Here is a 26800-nt window from a genome sequence, read left to right as displayed (position 1 = left end):
TGAACTACCTTGTGGCTATAGGCCAATTGGCTATAAATGGAATTTCAAGATCAAGTATAATTCTGAAGGTCAGGTAGAAAGGTATAAAGCTAGGCTTGTTGCTAAGGGCTTTAATTAAAGAGAAGACATTGATTATAAGGATACTCTTTCGCCTATTTCTACCAATGATTCTTTTTGGATTATTATGGCATTGGTGGCACATTTCGATCTCGTGTTGCTTCAAATGGATGTTAAGACAACTTTTCTTAATGGGCATTTAATTGAGGATGTGTACATGGTGCAACTAGATGGATTCCAGGTAGATGGAAAGGAACACATGGTGTGTAAGCTTAAGAAGTCTATTTATGGGCTTAAGCAGGCGTCGAGACAATGGTACCTAAAATTTGATGAGATTGTCACCCCTTTCGGTTTCAAGGAGAATGTTGTTGATCAATGCATATACTTAAGAGTTGCTGGGAGTAAGTATATTTTTCTTGTTCTTTGTGTTGATGATATATTACTCGCTACAAATGATATTGAGCTTTTGCTTGAGACAAAGCGGATGTTGTCATCTCATTTTGATATGAAGGATCTTGGTAAAACCTCTTATGTTTTGGGGATTCAGATTATTCGTGATAGATTTAGAGACGTTCTGGGATTGTTTTTCTAAGTCTCAATGCCCTAAAGATGATATTGAGAGGACTCAAATGCAAACAATTTCATATTCTTCAGTTGTGGGTAGTTTGATGTATACTCAAGTATGTACATGGCCTGACATAGCTTATATTGTCAGTGTACTTGGGAGATACTTGAGTGATCCTGGTTTGGCTCATTGGAAAGCTATAAAGAAAGTACTTAGGTACTTGCAAGGCACTAAAGACCTGATGCTTTCATATTGACGATCAGACATTCTTGATGTAGTTAGATATTTTGATGCCGATTTTGCAGGTTGTGTTGATGACAGAAGATCTACTTCAGGTTATGTTTTTATGATGGCGGAAGGAGCTATATCTTGGAAAAGTGTCTAGCAGTCACTTGTAGCTTCCTCTACAATGGAGGCAGAGTATGTTTCTTGTTATGAGGCTACATGTCAAGCTATATGGTTGCGGAACTTTATCTTGGGACTGAGTGTTGTGAACACCATTTTGAGGCCGCTGAAGATATTTTGTGATAATTCTGCAGCAGTTGCTTTCTCTCGAAATACTAGGAGTTCTTCACGCTCTAAGCATATTGATATTAAGTATTTGTTTGTTAGAGAGAAAATAACTGAGTCCTATATTTGTATTGAGCATGTTTCGACAGAACATATGTTAGCTGACCCACTAACTAAAGGTTTAGCTCCAAAATTGTTTCAAGAGCATGTGGTTCATTTGGGATTGTTAGAGTCTTTTGTTATATTTAGTTAGTGGGAGTTCTGTAATCATTGCTATTTTACCATATTATATATGCTCGTATTTGCTTTGTCTTTGTAATATTGTAATATCAATGAAAGCCTGAGTCACGCGCATTTTGGATAAGGCATACTTTATGTATTGAGACATTTTGTTCAGTCTCATGCCTGAGTCACGCGCATTTTGGATAAGGTGATGATTATATGTATTGAGACATTTTGGTTAGTCACGCGCATTATGTACAAGGTGTATTATCTATAAGAGACAATATGTTTTTAGTTTAAGTCTGGCAGTTGTGAGTGTATGTTTGGTGTCATATACCCTGTCGGTATGGTCATTAGGCTATGTGCTACAACTGTATTTTGGGCAAGGCTTATCGTTTTAAAGACTTTCAGATTTATCTTTAGGGGTTCTTGTGGAAACAGGTGTTTATCACTCTTTTGATCTTTTCCATACTGCTTTTACATCTCAATTGGTCCATGTTACATGATTTCAAGTATTGGTCATGTGATATATATCCTGTCGGTATATCATTCAGTGGCTTGAACTGGTAAGCACATTTTGAACAAGGTTTTTTGGGTTTCGAGATGTTTGTTTGCGTTTATGTAATGATTAAATGAAATGTTGTCAAGTAGGAGATTGTTATATTTATTCTTGATGGACTAGCATTTCATTGGTCATTTTGAGCCCATAATGGGATGGACTTTTTTATTAAAACATTTGGAGGCCCTACTTTCAACCTAATTGATATAATATTGGCCCATTGAATACTATATATATAAGTTGCCCCCTTTTCTCCTCATGATCTCGACCACAGAAAAGAGGACGGTTCTACGGCTTGGGTTAGAGAGTAGTTTTCCATTGTATGCTTCTTGATCTTTTGCAGCCAAAGGAATAGCATGGAAGCCAACCTCAAGCCATTGGAGGTATGTTTTTTTTTCCTATTATTATTGTGGGTTCATGCTATGACAATGAGAATGGATTATTAAATCAATTGATGTTTTTAACAATATATTGATTTTATTCTTTGCTTTCAATTATTCTCTTCTTGGGGACTCCTTTCTCTTTTTGTTCTTCAATTTTTCATCGTCAAATTAATATGCTCATGGGCCACTATATTTCATATTTTTTACTTCAATATCAATTTTCTTGCACTCGATATGACCATGTATTAGGTGTTTGCTAACAAACTCATTGGTTCCTTGTAGATGTTTTGATATTCTTAATTAAGGACTCCTTAATTTTCATGAACATGACCAGCAAGCATAAACATATTAAGGGGATATGCCTTAATTGTTTAATTTAAATTTTAAAAGATGATGTCCAAAGACGCTTCAAAACATGAAACGCCTGAGCCGAATATCCATTGTCGCTCGAGCGATAGACGGGCGACAGCTCTGCCGCTCAAGCGCCAGACAAGTGAAATCTGGTCTTGTGGCTACTTCACAGCTACTACTTGCCTTGCTCATACTGGCAACTGCACTGCACTATGAGAGTGAGAGAAATGATAAAGAAAAGGGAAATTGAAACTGAAATGGAAATTTCTAATGTAACAAATTTGGAAAGCAGGAAAAGCAACTTGAGAGAGAGAGAGAGATTGTGAGATGGACTTTGCCATTTTGCATGGTACAAATATTGCGGACAGCTGTATAAGCTCAAATTCTGCATTTATGGATAGAGCATGAATTCTATTATATCTCATGTTGGCTTCTTTGAATCTTGATTCTGTCTTCAACTCATGGAAAAAAATTTAATTTATTTTTTAACTCTTTGCCACTGAAAATTTATTTTCCAAGGAATGAAAATATTCAAGTTAAATAAATATTTTTTAAAATTTAATTTTTTATAATTAATTTTCAATTTTATATTGTTTCAATATATAATTTTTGCACGTACACCCATAAAATTACTATTTAATCACGCAATCTTTAAATAATTCACTTTTCACAAAAGTTATTCTCAAAAATCTACATCTAAATTGATCTCCCATGATGAATGAAAAGCGGAAATAGCAAAATTAGAATTATGGCAATTTTAGAAGGGGATAGTGTGTGTGTGTATTGTTGGAAAATTACACCGATATTATGCATATTATATTCACAAAATCATGTCGTTTATTTGCGTGAAATCAAAACGAAATTTCAACTTACAGAGATAGGATTTGAGAAGACAAAATAAGAATTTATCGAATCCGAATATCTGAATATGGATTCTTCCCTTTCAACTCATGATCAAAAGTAAATAATTCTTTGGATCAAACCTTGCAGAATAAACATATAAATAACGTTAATCATTTTCTGAAATCAAATCATAATAAAAGGAATCAGAAAATGAAGAAAGAAGATGCAAATGACGGATTTTTGGTCGAGACAAGTGTTGGACACTTTGTCTTTAAGGTGAATTTGCCTCACGTTAGTGCTAACGGTTTTTCGGCAATCATATCCCAAGATACAACGACCACATCGAGCCATAGGAGCATTCCAAATGACTTTGACGAGCGAACTCGAACGGAATTTCCTCTCTACCGTGAACATGACCATGACTTTGATGCAAATATTTTATACAAAATCAAAGTGTAAATTGGAATGAAATGATATGGTATCTATGACTTTTCTTGAATGAATAAAATTCAAACACATGGGGTCTATATATATAGTTGTTGGAAATATATGTCAAAAGATACAACTATACCAAGAGACACATCTATTGGAACTCATAATTATTGGACATTAATCATACCCATACCAAGAGTCATGATCTTCATACGAAAAGCCACATTTTTTCCTTCATATATTTCTAGAATATTCCACAATATTCTATACGATTTTTCCAATAATTTTCAGTATTTAAGCGGTTTACATTTAGCTTAACTTTTTATTCACCAAACAACGAATTCCACTTAAATAATCATTTAAAATTGGTCACAACCAATTTTCGATAAAAAGATTTCAACAATCCCCCACATGAATGAAAATTAATGCAAATGTCTATGCAGACACTGGTAGAGAGAGCGAAAAAACACTGTATCAGGTAAGGTAGCTTCTGACTTTGAACTTTCCATAGTGAAATATCATCAGATTTACTAGCTAATTGATAAACGTGATATTCTTGAACCATCAGCTATTGGTGTAAACCAAGACAACAGTACTCACACAATGTCTTCTATAAACCGTTCAAGGTTCTCATGACTTGGTTCATTTTGGTCTTGAACCCATCTTGGTTCTGCAAGTATTTAGAGAATTCAAACCTTGAATAATTCTCATTAAAGCGGCTCCACTTCACACTTACATAGGTGATCTCCTATTAAGAGTATTCTGCCTTACTCCACTTGACTTAATTAAGATATAGGAATCATTAAAAATTTATCTTAACCTCCAACCACTCTGAAGAAAGTACTTTGTTATCATAGGAATGAGTTAGAAAATTAGTTTCCTAAGTGCTTCATAGAATCTCCATAACTTAGTTGTCCCTTTAAACCAAGATCTTGGGATATCCAGTCAACATGGTAGGGTTACCGTTATAAAGATCTTACTCAGTAGGCTTAATCTTATTCCCTTCGATGTGCAATATATTTGATCTCTTGGTAAACATATATAAATGGATCCACAAGTTTACACCAATGAGATCAACTGCTTGTGGTATTATGTCTACGACATACATGTCTAGACTTACTATTATATATGACTTAGTATATTTTCAAATTTAGCTAGCCAACGATCGATTCATTTGATAGATACACATTGTCACCAACTAAGAAATCCTCTCATGAAACTACATGCTTCTCATTAACTTTATTTAAAGTTATATCAATTCCAAACAACAATGTTGGAGGATTTCTAACAAACCGTTACCCTAGTCAATCATATTTACTAGTGGATTTCATACATGCGTATTCAATATCATCATTAAAGCATTGCAATGCATTTTGAACTTTATGGATATTCTCTAATATTCCAATTGTTCTTGTACATCCAAACAACCATCATGATCAGTTTTTATCCCATTTCATCCACTTTAGACTTAGTGTATATCATCGCATCACAATATCCTTTCAATACTGCGGGATATTTTGTGAAATGTAATCCATAGGTCATGGTATATTTCAAATACCTAAGGACCCCTGTCAATGCCACCCAATAATCATGGCCTGGATTACTCGTGAATCTACTAAGTTTATTCACAGCAAAAGCATTATCCAATTGAGTGCATTTCGTAATATAGATTAGAATGCTAATTACTTGTAAATATCTCAGTTGTGACACGCTTTCACCCTTATTTTGACAAAGTGTAGACTTGTGTCAATGCTTCAAACATTTTAAATATTTTCTCAACAAATGAGATTGGGAAAGTACAATTCCTTTTAATGTTCTAGAGATTTTTATCTCTAGTATTACATCTGCCACACCTAAGTCTTTCCTGTCCTAATGCTTCGTAGCATTTTCATGGCGTTTAGCACCACTTCGTGACTATTACCCATCATCAACATATTGACTACATACAAATATATAGGCATCTGGTGTATTTTCCACGCATACACTCTTGTCACATTCATTTATTTTGAACTTATTTGACAACATCGTTTTGTCAAACTTTTGGTGTCAGGGCTTGTTTCAGTCCATATAAGAACTCAACAAGTTTACAAAATTTGTGACTTTCACTTGGAGACACCTTTAGGTTGCTCCATGTATATCTCTTCTTCTAACTCACCGTTTAGGAATCCCGTTTTCACATCCATTTGGTGAATCTCAAGGTTATGTATTGTCGTAGTTGCAATTAGTAACCTTATTAAAGTGATTCTGGTCACGGGTGAGTAGGTAAAGAAGTCAAATCCATCTTCCTGCCTATATCCTTTGGTAACCAATCTAACCTTATATTTATCAATGGATCAATCAGGTTTTAATCCATTTATACCCTAGGGCTTATTTTCAAGAGGTATATCTACTAATTCCCATATATGAATTTGCATTCTGGAATCTATCTCGGTATTGATAGCTTCCTTCCAATGCAATGTTCCAGAATAAACATTGCTTCTTCAGAAGAGTTTAGGTCATTTTCTATCATATATGTTAGAAAATTCGGACCAAAGGAAGTGGATGTTCTAGCCCTCTTGCTACGCCTTAGTTTCTCCTCATTTAAAGATCCATTTGTAATTTCATATGTTCAGTTATTTAAACTTACATTTTCCTTATCTTTGCAAGGAAACATATTCTCAAAGAATGTCACATTCCTTGACTCAATTATGGTACCATGTTTACAATCGATTTGTGTACAAGGAAACGATATGCTCTACTATTATTGGCGTATCCAATAAATATGCAATCAATCATTTTTGGACCAATCTTTATTTGTTTGGGCTTAGGAACCTCAACTTTTGCCAAACACTCCCATACTTTTAAGTGTTGGTAGGAAGGAGGATGACATTTCCATAACTCATATGATGTCTCTTCCACTTTCTTGAGAGGTGTAGAAAAGTGTAACTTTAAACTAAGTTACCCCCACAATTCCTAAACTAGGATTATATATCCAAGTAGTAGTGTTGTACCCACATGACTTGAACTTTCCACATAAGTTCTCAAGCATTTATGATAACCCCCACATTTTTGGATTATTCTTGAACTTAGAGTTTATCAACTCTTTCATAGTTCAATTCATTTATCACTTAAATAATATCCGTATCGAATGCTTGGTGAAAGTCTAAATAGTGGTCATTGATTCACATAAATGAAAATGATTTTCCATTCGAAATTGTACTTCAATCAACCATATTAATTTGACCATCCAAAGTAATCAAAGTCATCACATAGACCAACAATGCTTTTAAAGCATATACCAATTTAATTGGTTACACAATTGAAGTCAAATTCAACAATGAAGAAGACTAGGCATCTTCAAATATATGTAACTTTCTCATTTGTGATATTTCACAAATAATATTATTCACGTCAAATAGTAAGGTACATCTCACCTTATTGACCATATTCACAGTTGAAAGAATAAAGCAACCATAGATTGATAAGTTGTGCTTTCAAAGTCACAACCTTAGAAAAGGACATATCTCTTGAAATTAATTTTAGAATATTTCATAGTAGTCTTCACAATTTTTGCATTAACATAGTTTTTATCATTTACAAATGAATGTCATTTGTCAATCATTATTTTTGAGGATATTTGGCACAACTGCCAACTATAGACATAATTTGTGCTCTATAAACTATTTTTATATCCAAATAATTGGGCAAGCAATTTTTACTTTAAAATAATTAGGACAAAACCACATTTTTGCCGTACTCTTATGCAACTATAATTTTTCATAAGTCGTCTCATTTAATTTCATAAAATTAATTGGGGCTATCATCATTAATCAAGGTTTGTATAATTGTTAAACCAAAATCCATGGACATATATCGAATTTACAACTTCATACCATATATGTCACTTATCGGATTGACGCATACCGTATATGCAAATTACGGTATATGTGACTTACAGTATATGCAACTTATCGTATATGCGACCTACCGTATTTGCATCTTACCGTATTTGCGAACCTACCATATTTGTTGTTTATTGTATTGCAGTCTACCATATTTACAGCTTACCGTATTTGCAACTTACTATATATGCATATACCGAATTTGCATATGCTAACCAAAAGTCTATCCAAAATCCAAACTTTTGTATGGATTCACCAAATAAATTCACTATTTGGAATTCACATTTATACAAACGACATAATAATGTCACATTCCATATCCGCTTTTGTATTTATTCCAATGAAAATTTGCGATTCTTTAAGGAATTTACCATCAAATAAAACTGTCAATTCATGCTTTCCAATCAAAAGCCACCAAAACTATTTTCATTGCATTTAACATGAAAATCTTATTATTCCAATTTCCGGATTCAACATGCAAAGATACCCAAAACAGTTCAAAAATTATAATAAAATTCCTTAGACAACTTATGGCACAAGTTCTTTTAATATAGGCACACCCTTTGGATTAAGATCACCAGCAAATAGAACTTAGCAAATGAAACTGCAAAATCAACAAATTAAATAGTGTTTGGTCAAAACAGATTTCATCCATTAGCCATACCTTTCAATTACAGTAACCTCATCTACCATTCAATTATACAAATCCGTATAAAACATGCATGTTATTTTGCATTATCCTTATAACAATCGGTTACTTTAAATTGAGGCAGTTACAAAATTTTCAAGGAGACATCAAAACGTATCCCCAACACATGCAATAAAGGACCCCTTCATGCTATTGACAGAAATGGACGTTTCAAATGTACATGCACAACCATATTCATTAAAATGACGGCATCGGCCCATGAACATTAACCAATATTAATTTGTATGAATAAACAATTATGCACAATCGTAAATGTTCAGAGTATGGCCAAAGTCACGGGTTCAGTTGTCAATATATGCATTTAATATATATTCTTTGGTACCATTCAACCATGGCAACAATTGGAAAAGATACACACTAGTGCATGAAATTGTTATTTTCTTCAACAAAACACATGCATTAATTACACAATAGCAGTTGGCAACTTGGCAATTGGCAAAACATACAAATTCATTCCAATCAAAACATATTCAATGTTATTTTTACGGAAAGGAAATTACTGATATATTTAATATCACGTAAAGCATCATATAAAATGTACAAGACACCACTAAATTCACAATTTGTCATCTTAAACACGTACAAAGTCGTTCCACTGTGAAATCGAGGCGGTTACAGAAACTTAAACGCGAACAGGCACGCTATTCCATAATAATTCAGCAAGGTATTCCAGTGTTCACATGGGTAGGCAGAAATTGATTCTTACCCAAATTAATTTTGGTTTAAAATTTTGGCGTAGTTTTTCAATCCATATATATATATAAACCTTATGATCAACCAATGAACTCATTCACAGGCTACAATTAACCTTTTGGCCCAAACATCTTTTGACATTGGACAGACACTCATACGACGGAGAAGGTGCTAGAAATAAATTTCCAATTTTGACAAACAAAATTTCTTTGAACATGAATATAGGATGCAAGAAAATATAGAATTCATCTTAAGATTGTTGGAAAATTACACCGATATTATGCATATTATATTCACAAAATCATGTCATTTATTGTGTGAAATCAAAATGCAATTTCGAATTACAAAGATAGGATTTGAGAAGACAAAATAAGAATTCATCGAAACTACATACCTTAATATGGATTCTTCCCTTTCAACTCATGATCAAAAGCAAATAATTCTTTGGATCAAACATTGCAGGATAAACATATAAATAACGTTAATCATTTTCTGAAATCAAATCATAATAAAAGGAATTAGAAAATAAAGAAAGAAGATGCAAATGATGGATTTTTGGTCGAGACAAGTGTTGGACACTTTGTCATTAAGATGAATTTGCCCTGCATCGGTGCTAACAGTTCTCCGGCAATCATCTCCCAAGATACAACGACCACGTCGAGCCATAGGAGCACTCCAAATGACTTTGATCAGCGAACTCGAATGGAATTTCCTCTCTACCGTGATCATGACCATGACTTTGATGCAAATGTTTTAGGCAAAACCAAAGTGTAAATTGAAATGAAATGATATGATATCTATAACTTTTCTTGAATGAATAAAATTCAAACACATGGGGTCTATATATATAATAGTTGGAAAGGTATGTCAAAAGATGCAACTATACCGAGAGACACATCTATTGGAATTCATAATTATTGGACATTAATCATACACATACCAAGAGTCATGATCTTTCATACGAAAAGCCACATTTTTTCCTCCATATATTTTTAGAATATTCCACAATATTTTATACGATTTTTCCAATAATTTTCAGTATTTAAACGGTTTACATTTGACTTAATTTCTCATTCACCAAATAACAAATTTCACTAAAATAATCATTTAAAATTGGTCGCAACCAATTTTCGATAAAAAAAAATTCCAACATGTGTGTGTGCTCCTTTTTTTCTCATAGCACTAATATTGCATGATGACAAATTGACATGTCTTCCAGCAATTAAGTAGAGGTCTATTGGCATCCAACTAGGGGATTTTCAACAAATTTTGAGATGACAGGTGACAGTGTGATGAAAATTGAAATTAAATTGAAGTTTGATTAATTAATTGAATCAGGTTAAAGTTAAGTGGTCCAAATGAAAATTATCCGAAAGTTCAGTGATCATAAATGAAATTTTCATTGTGCGTAATTGTTACAATTATTTTATTGAAATTGCTTCACATTTTTAATTTGTGAGCCTCTTCAGTTTTTCGTCTATGTCAAGTACACAAAAAATTTGTTATTTACGTTTTAAAATTATTAAATTACATTTTAGCCTTCGGGACTTCTTAGATTTTGAATATTAACCTATTAAAGTAAAAATGTTGGAGGTTATGGAACTACTAGTGAAAATTTAATAGGGCCATTAAACTTTATTTTGCTTCGTTTTTTTAATTTCAACTCATATGTTTGTACCTCTCAACGACATTATTATTATTTTTTTTCTGCTTAGATTGGGCATAAAACTTTCAAAAGTCAAATTAAATGATATGGAGTATGGATTACACAGATGAATAACGTTACATTTTTAATTAATGTATAAGTGCGATGATTCGGTTGACACTTACTGATGTGAACCTGGATAGCTAGATCGCTATTAAACCACAAAAGAATGACACAAACCCCAAGAAAGCCAAAACTCAAAGTTTAGGATTTAATTCACAATTTTACAAACCAAGCAACCAATAGTATATTAAACTATTGACATCTTGATCACGAAACTTATAAATCTCACTCGGATTGTGGATTTAACCCAAACAATTAATGAACCAAATAACCCCAAGATAATGAGATACGAAGGATGTTTTGATTACACAATTAATTGAATCTTATCCAAAATTTTGAACGCCACAAGATGTTGAATCTTAATAAGTTCGATTTTTGTTCAATTAAGAACAATGGATTGGAAGCAAAGCCTCACGGAATTTTATTCTCAAATTCAAGTCTGAAAATACAAAGAATGAAATATTCATATTTTTATGAAACCTAGAAAACCTAATTCTAAAAGGGAAAACGTGAAACTTATGGTACCAAAATAATAAAACTAGAGTTCTAATGAATTGGGAAACTCGCGAAAAAATAAAAATCTCGGTCCGGATTTTTACCTATGCGATCGCATGGTAGGATTATATGCGGTCGCATGGCTTGCTAAGATGCGGCATCTGGATTCCTTGCACGCCTCCATGCGACTGCATGGAGGAATAAGCTATGCGGACGCACAGCTTGCTTCTTGGGTCCGATTTTTGGTTCATTGATCCACCTTGCTCCAAGTGATTTTGCTCTACGTTCTCCACATGAAACCTCACTCTTGGCTTGCTAACTTCAACCTCTTGAACTCCGAATCTCAAGTTGGTAATTGTACAGCTTGAATCAACTCCAAATGGCCTCGATTGCCCTTTCTCTCTTGGACTGGAACATTAATTTCTCAACCGACTTTGGCCTAACGCAGATCACATCACTTAGAAAGTTTAATTAAGTTTATCATTAACGATATATATCAGAATTACAGACTACCAATATTTCTAACCTTTTTCTGAAATATGCAAAATATTAATGATCATTGAGAAACTATGATTTTTATATTTTTCAAATTAAACCAATAATGCGTATTCTAGCCATTTTTTGAGATGCGCAATTGTGTAGGAGGTGGATATTTTTACCTGCAATCACTCAACCCATACTAGTCGGATCGATTCGATTTTCAATTTATAATCAGTTCGATCCTTAATCATAGACTCGAGAACCAAATGTTTTGGTACGATTTTTGCTACAAAATCCAATTTTGATAATTTTTTATAATCTCATATTGAAATAGTAATTAATTGAGTGTTTTATTCGCTAAAATGTAAATCGTGAAAAAAATAAGAAAATTTAGACTTAACATTTATTTTTGAAGCATAAAAATCGAACTAGAATCAATTTAATGAGAAAATAGGGACCTCGCCTAACCAAATCGGTTCTTTTTCTGTAAAACTTCTATTTTTACAATTTTCAATTGGAATCGGTTTAACCAATTGTCAAGATATAATTCAAGAAAAAAGATATAATTTACCTCAAAGTAAAAGGAAATCAACATTGAGATTTTTGAAGAGCTCTAATGATTTGAGATTTTTTCTTCTCAACGTTGAATATCACTATTAATTTGTGGTTTGATGAGCAAATTGTTGCATTTGAAATTTCTTCTATTTAATTTGCAGAGTATAGCTTTAGTTGAGAGAGGAATTGAGAAGAAAAGTCAATTGAAGGGACGAAAAGAAATGAGAACATGAAATCTTTCACAGGTTTGGAAGGGCAAAACAAGTTTCCATCCAAGACTTTTCCTACCATTCTCACAAAAAGGTAAGTCTTTGAGTCTCAATTCAATATACTCTCCAAGGTCCTCCTCCCTACAGAAGTCTATAACCCACAAAAGTCATCACACATAGAACGTAAGTTTTTAAGTCCCTATTCAATTCTCCAAGATCCTCCTATTAATTCATGGTCAGAAATTTGGTAACTCAATATGTCTGTACATTTTTGTTTCCTTTTTTCCTTTGTTTGTCCTATTTGAAGTTCTCGGGTTTATATTTTCATCATTCTTACATTTTTTTTCTATTAATTTAAGATTCAATTTTCTATATTCTATCGTGTCAAATTCATACCCCTTTTTACTGTTTTATGCAAGACCTTTGAAAATTTTCAAATTTCTTGCTGTGAAAATCTTGGAAATTGAGAGGATTTTTTAAGGTAGGGGTACTCGTTTGTTCTTGTAGCCATGTCTGTAACAACAAGGGTTAGTGATACAATAATTGCGAATAGGGATAAGCCTAAGGGTAAAAGTGGACAGACAACAGTGAAGAGGTTCTGGCCTAGAAAAAGCACCAAAGTGGGCGGATGATAATGATGAAGATGGGGATATTAGGATGGAAAGGGTGGCAAAGCTCGAGAAAGCATTCCCGAGTCACGAGGAGACTTATTTTATGCGAAAGGATGATGCAAGACTATGTCATATGGTCGAGAGTAGGATTGATAATCGTGAGGAGGTGAGGGAAGGCCATATGATATGATCCGGGCAAGGCAATAATTCCGGATGAAATTTTCCAAATTCGCGAAATAGTTTAATTATGGTAGGGTTCCATGTTATTTGGATATTTCTTTATTCTAGGACTCTAAATTACGTTTTTCCATATTCTTTGGAGTTTATTTCTATTTTTTAAATTATTTTTCTAGTGTTTTATAGTTCTAGTATAAATAGGCTTTTATTTCTTTCATTGTATTCTGCAACTTTGATTATGAATTAGTGAATGGAGAATTTTCTCTCTCGAGGCATCATGCTTCAAAATACTGAACTTATCAAGATTTAATCATCTTGTGGCATTCAAACAAATTGGGTGCGTTGCTTAATTCACTATTTCGAGGTCAAATTCATAAATCGGGGTGATATTCAATTATAGTGTGATCAAGAGGATTGTTTCATATACTTTCTGTTGCTTGGTTCATTATTTGCGAGTAGAATCCTAAACCTTGATTATTTGGGCGTTCTTGGGATCCGGTGTCAATATCCCGTGGGTTCGATAGCGACCGTGCTAACCAAGCTCGCATCATTTGGTATCAGAGCACAGACTCCAAAATCAAGGTTATATATATTTTTTTTTTTCATTTTTTATTGAGGCTTTGTTTTGTTATTTTTAGCGTTCTCATGTTCTTGTAATTTTTCAATTGTGTTTGAGTCTTTAATCCATTTAAATCTTGTTAAAATTTCAAAAGTTATCTTTGGACTGATTTGGTATCCAAAACAACTTCTGTTTGTTTTATCAAATTTGTAATCAGATTTTCTATCCAGTGAGTATAAAAAGAGTTAGAAAAGGAGTCAAAAAAGAGAGTAAAAGAAAAAAAGAGAATCGAAAAATGAAGTGAAAAAAAGAGTCAAAAAAGTCAAATTCAAGTCAAAATCAATTCAAAATGTTGGAGAAGATGATGCAACGATTTAAGAAGATACTTGGAGATATGGAAAATAAGTTAGACAGACTGAATGTGAAATTGAAAAAAAAAAATTCATAGGGATCAATGTGTTGAGGTGTTAAATGTGAGTAGAATGAAACCTAGGATTGAAATTCGTGATGCATATGCAGATGGTGTTAATAGGAGTTTGGGAAACATAAAAATGAAAATTTCACAATTTAAGAGTAGGAAAGATCTCGAGGCGTACGTGGCATGGGAAGAAAAAGTAGAATGGATGTTTGGGTGTCATGATTATTCCTGGGAAAAAGAGTTGAAGTTGGTTGTGAGCTCATTCGTGGATCATGCTTTAATTTGGTGGGATGAGTTGACGACATCTAGGCGAAGGTATGGTGAGATGCGTATTGAGACTTGAGATGAGTTTAGGCATATTATGAGGATACGATATACACCAAACTATTATAGGAGGGATCGGCAAGAAATGGAATTTAGGGAGATGCCGAGAACATCTTATGGGGTTGAGTATCTGAAGGGCGGTAAAACATCTTTTGCGAAATGTGCGGGTAGTACATCAAGTAAGAGGACGGGGTTTGATTATAAATGGGAGTTGGCGGAGATTCGTGACTTGATAAATTCTCAAATTAATCATCCAAAGGCACAAAAGAGTAAAAGTGAGGTGATTGAATGCGAGAAAAAGGGAGAAGAACCATGAGAAATTGAAAAGAGCGAAGTAGTTAAATTAGAAGTGGAGCTACAAGTGAAAAATGGAATAGGGTCTTCGGAGACAAAAGAAGTTATGGAAGTGAGCTTGCATGAAGATGAGGTTAAAATTGAGGAGGCATTGGCGATAACTAATAAGTTCCTCCCCATTTTCGATAATTCTATTTTGCAGGTTAACGAAGACTTGAATCCAGAAATTAATTTCATTGGAATACCACCCGACCCAAGAATTGAGCCTCAAATTGGATATCAATTGGTGGATGACACTCAACAACAACAATGCCTCAATCAGAATACCTCTTCAATACCGAACATTGAATTTGTAATCCCTAAAGAAGTGATGGAGTTTCAAGGGCATTAGAAGGAATTCTTAAGCAAGGAGTTGAGCTACAAAATTGATATACCGAGAAACATGCATCCAATTGCAATGTCATTGCTAAAATTGTCTAGGTCGAGTAGAGCAAGGAACAAACATGGTGATCAATCAATTGAAATCCATCTTGGAGCATCTTATACTTGCAGGAGGAAGTCGTCAAAACATACACATTTTAATCCATATAAAGGAGATTGGATTTACATATGCAAGAAGATGACACGGGTTCAAAAACGATCCAAATTACATCCGAGGGGTAATGAAACATTTCATGTTCTTGATCTAATTGGAAACAAAGGCTACAATTTGGACTATCAAGGTTTGGATTCGAGGTCGAATCCTTTCGAAGAGAGAGTGGATGATATGATCCGGGCAACGTAATAATTTGGGATGAAATTTTCCAAATACGTGAAATAGTTTAATTATGGTAGGATTCCATGTTATTTGGATATTTCTTTATTCCAGGACTCTAAATTACGCTTTTCCATATTCTTAGGAGTTTATTTCTATTTTTAAATTATTTTCTAGGGTTTTATAGTTCTAGCATAAATAGGCTTTATGAATTATTGAATGGAGAATTTTCTCTCTCGAGGCATGATGCTTCAAAATACTGAACTTATCAAGATTTAATCATCTTGTGGCATTCAAACAAATCGGGGGCGATTCTCAAATCTTGTAATTAAGAGGTCATTAGTTTAATATACCTTTGGTTGCTTAATTCACTATTTCAAGGTCAAATCCACAAATCCAGGTGATATTCAATTATAGTGTGATCAAGAGGTCGATTGTTTCAGATACTTTTGGTTGCTTGGTTCATTATTTGTGGGTAAAATCCTAAACCTTGATTATTTAGGCGTTCTTGGGATCCGGTGTCAATATTCTGTGGGTTTGATAGCAACCGTGCTAACCAGGTTCGCATCACCATAGGAGCATTAGGCAAACTGAGATTGTTTCGACGATAGAGGACAAAAGGATGAAGGAAGAAGGAATAGTTTTGGAGGATGAGGATGCATTCCAGGAACGGAGAAGAAGTAACGGAGAGGTTGTTGCAAAGGCAACAACAGGAGGCAGCACTAATGCCAGAGGAAGTTGAGGAGGAGGAGAAGTCAGAGTCGGAGTATGAGACTGCAGCTGAAGAAGAAACAATAGGAATTGCGATGGTGAAACTGGTTTTTTGTTTCTGAATCTGAGAGAGATACAATTGTGGAATGTGAGAGGCTTGAGGTAGAAGAGATGGCACTCGAGGAAGCTGTGAAAAGGAGGATGGAAGAGAGGAGAGTGGCGACTGAGCAAATTGTGGTTGAAAAAATTTAGGAGGACCAGTAGATTCAGATGTGGAGGATACAGATGATGATGTAAATGAGGCGAATGACTATGAGGATTGGAAGGGTAGGAGGATCAAGAGGGATAGAGATGACAAAGAGATATAATTGAAGAAGAAAGATGTAATTTACCTCAAAGTAAAAGGAAAGGAACACAGAGATTTTTGAATAGCTCTAATGATTTGAGATTTTTTCTTCTTAACGTTGAATATCACTGTTGATTTGTGGATTGATGAGCAAATTGTTGTATTTGAAATTTCTTCTATTTAATTTGCAGATTTTAGCTTTAGTTGAGAGATGAATTGAGAAGAAAAGTCGATTGAAGGGACGAAAAGAAATAGGAACAAGAAATCTTTCATGGGTTTGGAAGGGCAAAATAAGAAATGACAATATTAATAATTTATTGAAATTATTTTTATATGTAAATTGTGTTCAAGGGCTAAAAAAAGTTTCCATCCACGACTTTTCTTACCATTCTTACAAAAAGGTAAGTCTTTGAGTCTCAATACAATATACTCTCTGAGGTCCTCCTCCGTATAGAAGTCTATAACCCACAAAAGTCATCACACATAAAACTCAAGTTTTTAAAAGTCCCAACTCAGTTCTCCAAGATCATCCTATTAATTCACGGTCAGAAATTTGGTAACTCAATATATCTATATTTTTTTTTCCTTTTTCCTTTGTCCTATTCGAAGTTCTCGGGTTTATATTTTCATCCTCTTACAATTTTTTCTATTAATTTAAGATTCAATTTCCTATATTCTATCGTGTCAAATTCATACCCGTTTTTACTATTTTAGCAAGACATTTGAAAATTTTAAAATTTCTTGCTGTGAAAGTCTTTGAAATTAAGATGATTTTTTTAGGTAGGGGTGCTCGTTTGTTCTGTAGCCATGTCTGCAAGGGTTAGTGATACAATAATTGTGAAGGGATAAGTGTAAAGGTAAAAGTGGGGAGACAAAAGTGAAAAGGTTCTGGCCTGGAAAAGCACCAGGGTGTGCGGATGATAATGATGAAGACTGGGATATTAGGATGGAATGGATGCCTGAGCTCGAGAAAGCACTCCCCGAGTCATGAGTAGATTTATTTTATGTGGAAGGATGATGCTAGAATGCATCGTTTGGCTGAGAGTAGGATTGATAATCATGAGGAGGTAAGGGAAGACTATAGGCACATTAGGTAGGCAAAGATTATTTCAAAGATAGAGGACAAAAGGAGGAAAGGAGAAGGATTAGATTTGGAGGATGAGGATGCATTCGAGGAATGGAGAAGAAGGATTAGGGAGAGGCTATTGCAAAGGCAACAAGATGAGGCAGCACTAATGCTGGAGGAAGTTGAGGAAGAGGAAGAGTACGAGAATGATTCTGAAGAAGACACAACAGGAATTGCGATGTTGAAACTGGTTTTTGTTCCTAAATCTGAGAGACATACAATTGCGGAGGCTTAAGGTAGAAGAGATGGCACTCGAGGAAGCTGTGAAAAGGAGGATGGAAGAGAGGAGGGTAGAGACTAAGCAAATGGTGGTTGAAAAAAATTCAGGAAGACCGGGAGATTTAGATGAATATGGAGTCGGAAGCAAATATTGCAAATATGGAGGATACTGATGATGATGTGAATGAGGCGGAGGTATAAGATGATTGGAAGGATAGAGAGATTGCAAGAATCAAGAGGGATAGAGATGACAGAGAGATATAATTGAAGAAGAAAGATATAATTTACCTCAAAGTAAAAGGAAAACAACACAAAGATTTTTGAAAAGCTCTAATGATTTGAGATTTTTTCTTCTCAACGTTGAATATCACTGTTAATTTCTGGTTTGATGAGCAAATTGTTGTATTTGAAATTTCTTATATTTAATTTGTAGATTTTAGCTTTGGTTGAGAGAGGAATTGAGAAGAAAAGTCGATTGAAGGGACGAGAAGAAATGGGAACAAGAAATATTCCATATGTTTGGAAGGGCAAAGTAAGAATTAGAAAAATTAATACTTTGTTGAAATTATTTTATATGTAAATTGTGAGATGAATTGCTGCAATAGTCACCGAACTTTTCCAAATGATCCTAGGAGGTTACTGAACTTCAAAATATTCTTGGAAGGTCACTGAACTTTGCAAAATATTCCCAGAAGGTCACAGAACTTCAAAATGTTCCTAAGAGGTCACTAAACCTTACAAAATATTCCCAGAAGGTCTCTGAACTTTGCAAAAAGTAACCCCATACATCACTAATTTTTGTGACCTCCTACGAACTTTTTGTAAGTACAGTGACTTCTTAGGAACATTTTGAAGTTTGGTGGCCTCTTAGAAATATTTTGCAAAGTTCAGTGACCTCCCAAGAACATTTTGAAGCTCGGTGACCTCCCAGGAACATTTGGCAAAGTTCAGTGACTATTAGGTAATTAATCCCATATTTATTTTTCTATTTTCTTGTGGAGGAGCTGATGAAATGGTTGACTCAGTTTTTATTGACTCGATTGCTACTCAATGCTAGTTAGGTTTCCATAGGAGTTACACATTCTATTTATAGTCTAGAAAACAAAAATGATTGTGAATGAAAATCAATTTTCATATCGAGTTTATGTAAGTTTAGAGTATTTTCGAGAGTCTCTTTAAGAGCAAAATAATCTCTAAAAAAATAGAGTCAATGTCTAAAAATTATTTTTTAATTTTTTAAAAATAAAGACTAAGTTTTGGAGAACCAAATTCACTTTTTATTCTTAATTTAAAATAAATATATTTAATAAGTTTCAAATTTAAATACTTTACAATTTAAATTATTCAAATTACATTTGAATTGATTGGTCACTAACATATAAAAAAAATTACTTTAAATAAGATATGAGGAGAAATCAATAAATATTCATTAAAAAAATAAAGAGTTAAAATTAAAAACATTAAATTATTTTCTAAATTTAAAGACATTCTCTATTATGCATAAGATACTCTGTTAAAATATAATGTCTCTTGGATATACTGTCACATAATCCTTTCGAGTAGTTTTACACAATTCGAATTAATAAGGCGTATTGTATAATTGTATAATATCAAATAGTATTAAAAAAAGTAGGGGTGTAAGCAGTCCGATTTTACCGATTTTTGACAAATTTTCAAACCAAACCATTTCAATCGGTTTGAGAAAAACTCAAACCTAAACGGTTTGAAAAAAACTCAAACATAAACCTAACGGTTTGGCCCGGTTTTAAACCGTCGGTTTCCCCATATATTTTTTTGCCCGTCTACTTTTATGTCATTAATTCATTGAATTCAATATATATTTATATCTCATTAGCAATAAATCTAAACTAAAATAAGCCCCTGTTTGAACAAAATTTTTGGGAAAAAAATGAAAATTTGGATCGTTATCCTACAAGTTCAACTGCCTTTGTTGACCTGCTATTTTATGTGTGGGACCCAGCTTCCTTTCCAACGATCAATTTTCTCATTATGATGATAGGGAAAATATGGCTCAAACAGAGCTAAATATATCTACTATAAATTTAAATACCAACTAAATTAATGTGAAATTAAAATAAACTAAAACATAGTTTTTCTTAATTTTTGTTCACATTTTTTAGGCTAATGATGATACAATAACATTACAATACAAATCTAGTAAACTAGATATAAGGCCAAAAAATATAATGATGTCCAACAAGACCTCGTGATCATCATATTTGAAAAAATGATACTGATTAAACAAAGAAAATAACCAACCACACTAATAAAGCAATTGTTTATAGTATCTAAACATAACAATTACACAAGTTTACGTTTGTATTATGTTACAAAACGCATTTAATTTCAAATTCTTACCTTAGTTTGCTTCAAAAAAATTATTGATTTGAAACTTTATTCATAACAAATATTTATCACTGAAGGTGTAAGATCTCTTTGTCTCCGATTTGGTATAATGGATTTCAATTTAACTTTGAAGAGGCGTGAAAAATATGAAAAAGAAGTATGTGGTGTCGGTGGCTCAAGACTATGTTGGATGTCGGCTGGAGTTCATCTAAATTCTAAAGAGGAAAAGGGCTTTTGATAGATTATGTTAGTCTTGAGATTATTAGATATAAATTATGATTATTGGATAATAATAATATATCTGTATTATAAAAATAGAAATTGACAAAAATACCCACAACTGACAAAACTATTGAATTTTAAATATTTAGATGAATTTTCAAAAAATTTCATTTTTTTATTTTTTTATTTTTATATATTTTTTCGCCGATCCGGTTTGATTTTAAACCACAATTAAAATTCTCAAACTTAAACCAAACCATTTTGACCGGTTTGGTTTGTGTCAAAACCATTTCGTTGACCGGATCCACGTGGCAACAAACCGACGGTTTCTAAAATGTGATTTCGATTCGATTTTCCGATTTGGCGGTTTTTGCTTACAGCCCTAAAAAAAAGGGAAGTATGTTAAAATTTAGCCCCTATTTAACTCTCTTTATTTCAAAACTTTTTATTTCTCATACTTATTTTCAATGACTCATTTACACAATAAAATATTTTACACATAAATCCAAAACTTTTTATTACTTTTTAACCACACACTCATAGAAACAAATAGTCACTATTCAAAATATCTATTTCTCTATATTTTTGACCATCAAACATGGGTTTAGCCTTTTACACTGCCAAGCTTTAACTAGTACCACATACCACGTATAATGTTTTGATTCGAGGGTTGTGAAAGGTGTTAATTGGAATTAAACTAATTGTACAATGATTTTGTATAATTAGTAAGCATCTCTCTTGCAAATGTTTATATGTTGAGATGAATATAAACTTCTAGGAAATTGTGAGTACATCAAAATCACTCCAGAAACTCGATACAATTAAGGATCAAAACCATTATCGTAAAAAAAAAAAAATGAAATTAAAACAAGATTATTAAAAATGAACTCAGAAATCATATTACTAACATTTTTTAATCAAAACTCAAACAATATGCCTTTTAAATTACATGTAGAAAATTCGATAATTTTCCTTTTTTTCCCTTGTCCTATTCACAAAATAAACACACAAGAAAATTTTGTTCAAGTTGGATGTAGCACGTGTTCGGTGTAGATTAAAATCTACTAAATATCCCTAATTAAAGTCAAAAATTAATTTTTACCATATATTTTATGGGATCCAAAACTTTTCAACCACACATTTCATCAATTTTTATTAATATTTACTAAAAGTTTAATTTTAATCTACACTAAACAGGAGCGTAATAGACATATTAGGATTGGATAATTGGTACAAAATGTTCCTACCTTTCAAGCACATTATGGAAAATGTCCCTTCTTTTCTTTTTTTTCTTTTTTTTTCATTTTTGCCCTTATTTCAACATTTCTTTGCGCTGAACGTCTTTTTCACCAATTTTTAATTTAAAATGACCAAAAAAAAAAAAGGAAATTACACCTATAGGCCCAAATTTTTAAAAACTGCTAATGAGTCCAAATTTCCAAAAAACCCGTCACCTTCTTCCAGTAAGCTCCCACCTCCTCCACTACCGGCTTCAATCTCAAATAAGTGAACTCTCTCATTTGAATTGCTATTTCAGTATCTCTATATAGTAATCTTTCATTTTGCTTCATTTCTTTCCCTTTTCCTTTACCTTTTGGTTTATTCACTCATTTTGCAGTTTGCACCACAGAAAACTCACTTTCCCCTTCTTTCTCAGCTTATAAAAATTTGTTCCTAGTCTAGCTTATTTTTCCTGGGTTTAATGTATTAAACATGGTTTATGCGGAAAAGAATCAGAAGGCAAAAAATGGTTAATATCCGGGATCTATTAAAATCAATATCCACAAAACCCAAAGAGGAATCTGAAGATGATAGTGGATGCTCTACTACTCCGACGTCACGAGAATTGAAGATACCGGAGAAATTGCCTTGCTCCCAGGCACCGAGGAAGTGCCGACCTACATCTACGTGCATTTTAATGGTGTTAGGGAAATCTTTAATTCGCCGGAGTTGGAATCGATATTTATCCGCCATACTGAGAGAGCATAAAGATGTTTCAAGGATTTATTTATTTATTTATTTGGATTGTCATTTCTTACCAGTTTACAGTCCTTAGTGCTTTTTTGTGGTGGTTTTTGAGGTTGAAGCCGGTGGTGGAGTGGGGGAAGCTTACTGGAAGAAGGTGACGACTTTTCTGGAAACTTGGACTCGTTTGTAGTTTTTAAAAATTTGGGCCTATAGGTGCAATTTCTGTTTTTTGTTTTGTATAAATAGGCGGGTATTTTGATCATTTTAAGTTAAAAATGGGTAAAAAGAACGCTCAGCACAAAAAAAAGGTTGAAATAAATGCAAAAATATCAAAAAAAAAAAAAAATGAAAGATAATGACCTTTTTACGATGAAACACTTACCCTAAAATAAACCAAAAGACTAATAAAAAATAGATCCTGGTTCCTCTGTCTCTCTCTCTCCCAGTCTTCCATTTCTTCCTTTCCTTCACTGTCCAAATCGATCTCTCTGACCAAAAATTAGGGTTCCTAATTTCATATTTTATTATCCAAAGTACCAAATAATTGTGCATTAATTTGAAATCCCATATAAAAATTCTTCCTTTATTTCTAGTTACTGAGTGCAATTATAGATATGGATGGCGGAAGATGAGCTAATCACATACTCGGCTAGTCGGCTTCGAGTGGATACAATAATAATAAGCAGCAGAAATTATGTTACCATTGGAGGCAATGCAAGTGCTCATGCTTTCCTTGTTCGTTTCTACATACCGAGTTATCGGGGGTGAACAATGGGGAATCGTCATTCGTCAAAGCGGGCTCAACAGGGATTTGAGGCGGACATTAGTCAGGGCGATGGGATGGGAGATTTTTCTATTTGACTTGCTACTATTCTTTTTTATGGAAATGTCTATATTATCCTTAATAAAATGATTCTTTCTATATTGTAATATAGGTCCTAATCTTTTAAACATTTTATCCTCTGTTTACTCTATTTTGGATATTTGAATATAAAATCATTTTATGATCTAATAAATAAGAATAATCTGCAACATTCATCTCATATTTTCTACTTAAAGTACTATATTCTTCAAATGGTAAATTTATATTTTTTTAGTTGAGATATAATATTCTTTATTTATTCTAACATTCTTTCTAATAAATTATCTAATTATTCAACTGTATATCCTGTCATTTATCAAAATAATCATCATGCAATTGTCCCTACGATTCTTTTAAGATCTTAAAAAGATTCATTCTAATTTTAACAAAAGTTTAATAGTTTTATCTTAGGTTTGATCCAGACCTATATGCTTAGAATCGAGTGACCTTCAAGCTCTGAATTTGTAAACTGCTTCCTTCAATGGCCTCCTGCCTTCACGGAATTGTTGCTATTTCAGCTACTTGCTCTCACTGTATCAATTTCTAAAGAATAAAATTCTAGATTTCTGTTAAAAAAAACTCTCTTTTTGCTAAAATAAGAAGGAAACTTTCTATTAGATCTTTCAAGAATCTATGGGAAAAAGATCTAGAAACTCATATTAATATCAAAATATTGGAATTTTATTTCTATCAAGATTGATACAAGACTCTTATTTGGTATGAAAGGATTTTCAGAAAAACTGGTCTTTCAAACTAAGAATAGACTAATGCTTACAACTCAAGAATTCAAGATAGGATGAGATGATTTTATTCTATGGCAATGTCTCTATTTATACAAGTTTATGAGACTCTATTACATCATTGATTACATCAACAAAGGCACTCTTTCCTCTCTATTTTCTTCCTTGGGCCTACATCTTCACATGTTGGTTCAATTTTCAAAGAGCATCTTTATCTTCAATGTCTTCACATATAGTATTATTGTCCTTCATACACCTTTATCAAAAAGGTGCTTTGTCTTCTTCTTCCATTTTTCACATGCAGTTGGGGCACTCCCTTAACTGGCAGGATTCTTTTATAGTGGTAGGACATCCTGGAAATTGATGTATATCAAATATTGTAATATAGTTTTTTTTAAATTTTTGATTTTGCATATCTTCCATTGGATACCAACATCCAATTTTCATATTGACAGAGGCACGAGAATTTTTTATCAAACATGTTTTTGACAATGTTGTAGATGGCTTTAATTCCAAGTGCTCTTCTATATTTGATCCATGATTTTGTCACTATTGGGACTTTTCTATTATTCTCTGTAACATCAATTTGGAAATTTGCGCAACATATCCAATTGAGATTGTGTGTTCAACTGGATAGAAAACAACTCCATCGTATTCTGGACTGTTGAATAGAATTTTAAAATATCTTATTTCCCTTGGCAAATCTGGATACTTCCTTACCAAATATGTCATCAAACTTTGAGATTTCAATAAAATATTTTCTTAGATAAATCAAATCCATGAATCCATAATCTTTCATGATTTTTATAAATGAAGGGTCACCTCCTTCCATAGCTATAATTTTGGGGTAAACATTATTTCCCAGAGAAATGAAATATGAATCACTTATTTTTATTTCATAAGCAATGTTGACTATTTCGGCATATTTTTTTTCGTTTGGATCTAAAGGGATTTTATCTTCTTGGTCTATGATACTGATTGTTTTTGTATCTCTTTTATCTTCATGTATCATTACTTTCTTGGTTGATGATACAGAAAGGAATCTCTTTTATTATCAGTTGGTATGTTGTCACGTTTGGATCCACTACTGCTTCCAACTGTCCCTGTTTGGTATTGATTTGGAAAACTCATTTTTGAACTCTTTGGTATATCCGTTTCAAACAGTATATTTTTCAGTTGTGCTGCAATAGCATCAACTTGATTTTTGAGTTCAATGACATATTTATGATGCTCAGTAGTGATATTCAACAATATTTTCATATTTGAGTTGAACATCTCTGAGATCTGGGTTGCTCCAGAACTTATATCTTCAGATTCTTCTTTAAGAAAGTTTGTCCTTTCTTGTATATGTGTAATAGATTGGTATAACTCCATGACCTTGACTTTATCCATCAGCAAATTCTATATTTCTACTGAGAAAATCTGCAAGAAAATTATTAACTCCTTTAATATGGACTATATCAAAATTATAAAATGTAAATAAGCTTGCCATCTATGAAACCTTCTGTATTGTGGTTCTAAGGATAACTTATTCCTGACTAATCCTACAATTTGAGAATTATCAGTTTCAACAATAAATTTCTTGGATAATAAAAACAATGAGAAATTTTTTATTCCTCCAATAATTGCTAGTAATTCTTTTTCATGAGTAGTATAATTTATCTCTACTTGGTTAAATGTTCCACTTGAGTATCTACAATTTTATTAAGACCTGTTTTTAATATTGCTGCCCAATATTTATCTGAGACATCAGTATTAACAATCAAATTATCTTTTTCATCTGGTAATCTTAATTTTGGTAAATTTTTGCATTCTTCTTTTAATGATTTAACTATTCTGTATGTTCTTCATTCCATCCCTTAGTATTTTTTTCTGATTAAAATTTGGATTTTATGTCTTTTCTTAGAAATGTTTTCAATAAATCTTTTTGCATAATTTAAACATCATAAAAAATTTTGAATTTGTTTCTTGGATTCTGATTTATTTGAAAAACTTTCTATCTTTTTAGATATATGAGTTTGTAATTTTATCCCTTTTTTTATCTATTGATAATCCAAGAAAGTCTATCTCTTGTTTTTCTATTATAGATTTCTTTTTAGATAGTACAATTCCTTTTTTTTTTTTTTTTTTTACATTCATTAATAAATTGGATTAAATGATTTCTATACTCTTCTTTACTATTAGAACATACTAATATATCATCAATATAAACTATTAGAAATTCATTAAATTTTTTTAAATATATTATCCATCTTTCTTTAATATATCTGTGGTGCATTTTTCAAAACAAATGACATAACTAACTATTCATATTTTTCTTGAGGTATGCTAAATGCAGTATATAGTATACTATCTTTTTCCATTTTTACTTGCCAAAATCCCGATTTACA

The 26800-nt window shown here is 32.7% G+C and overlaps 2 pseudogenes; both read left to right on the top strand.

Annotated features, from left to right (window-relative positions):
• Nucleotides 1–12772: 12772 nt before the first annotated feature.
• LOC111405859 lies at nt 12773–16988 on the top strand (annotated as a pseudogene).
• Nucleotides 16989–17177: 189 nt separating this feature from the next.
• Nucleotides 17178–19030, top strand: LOC111405851 (annotated as a pseudogene).
• The last annotated feature ends 7770 nt before the right edge of the window (nt 19031–26800 follow it).

This window comes from Olea europaea, chromosome 1 (genome assembly GCF_002742605.1).
Source record: "Olea europaea var. sylvestris chromosome 1, O_europaea_v1, whole genome shotgun sequence".
Taxonomy (NCBI): Eukaryota; Viridiplantae; Streptophyta; class Magnoliopsida; order Lamiales; family Oleaceae; genus Olea; species Olea europaea.
This window is presented reverse-complemented; position numbering and strand designations above follow the sequence as displayed.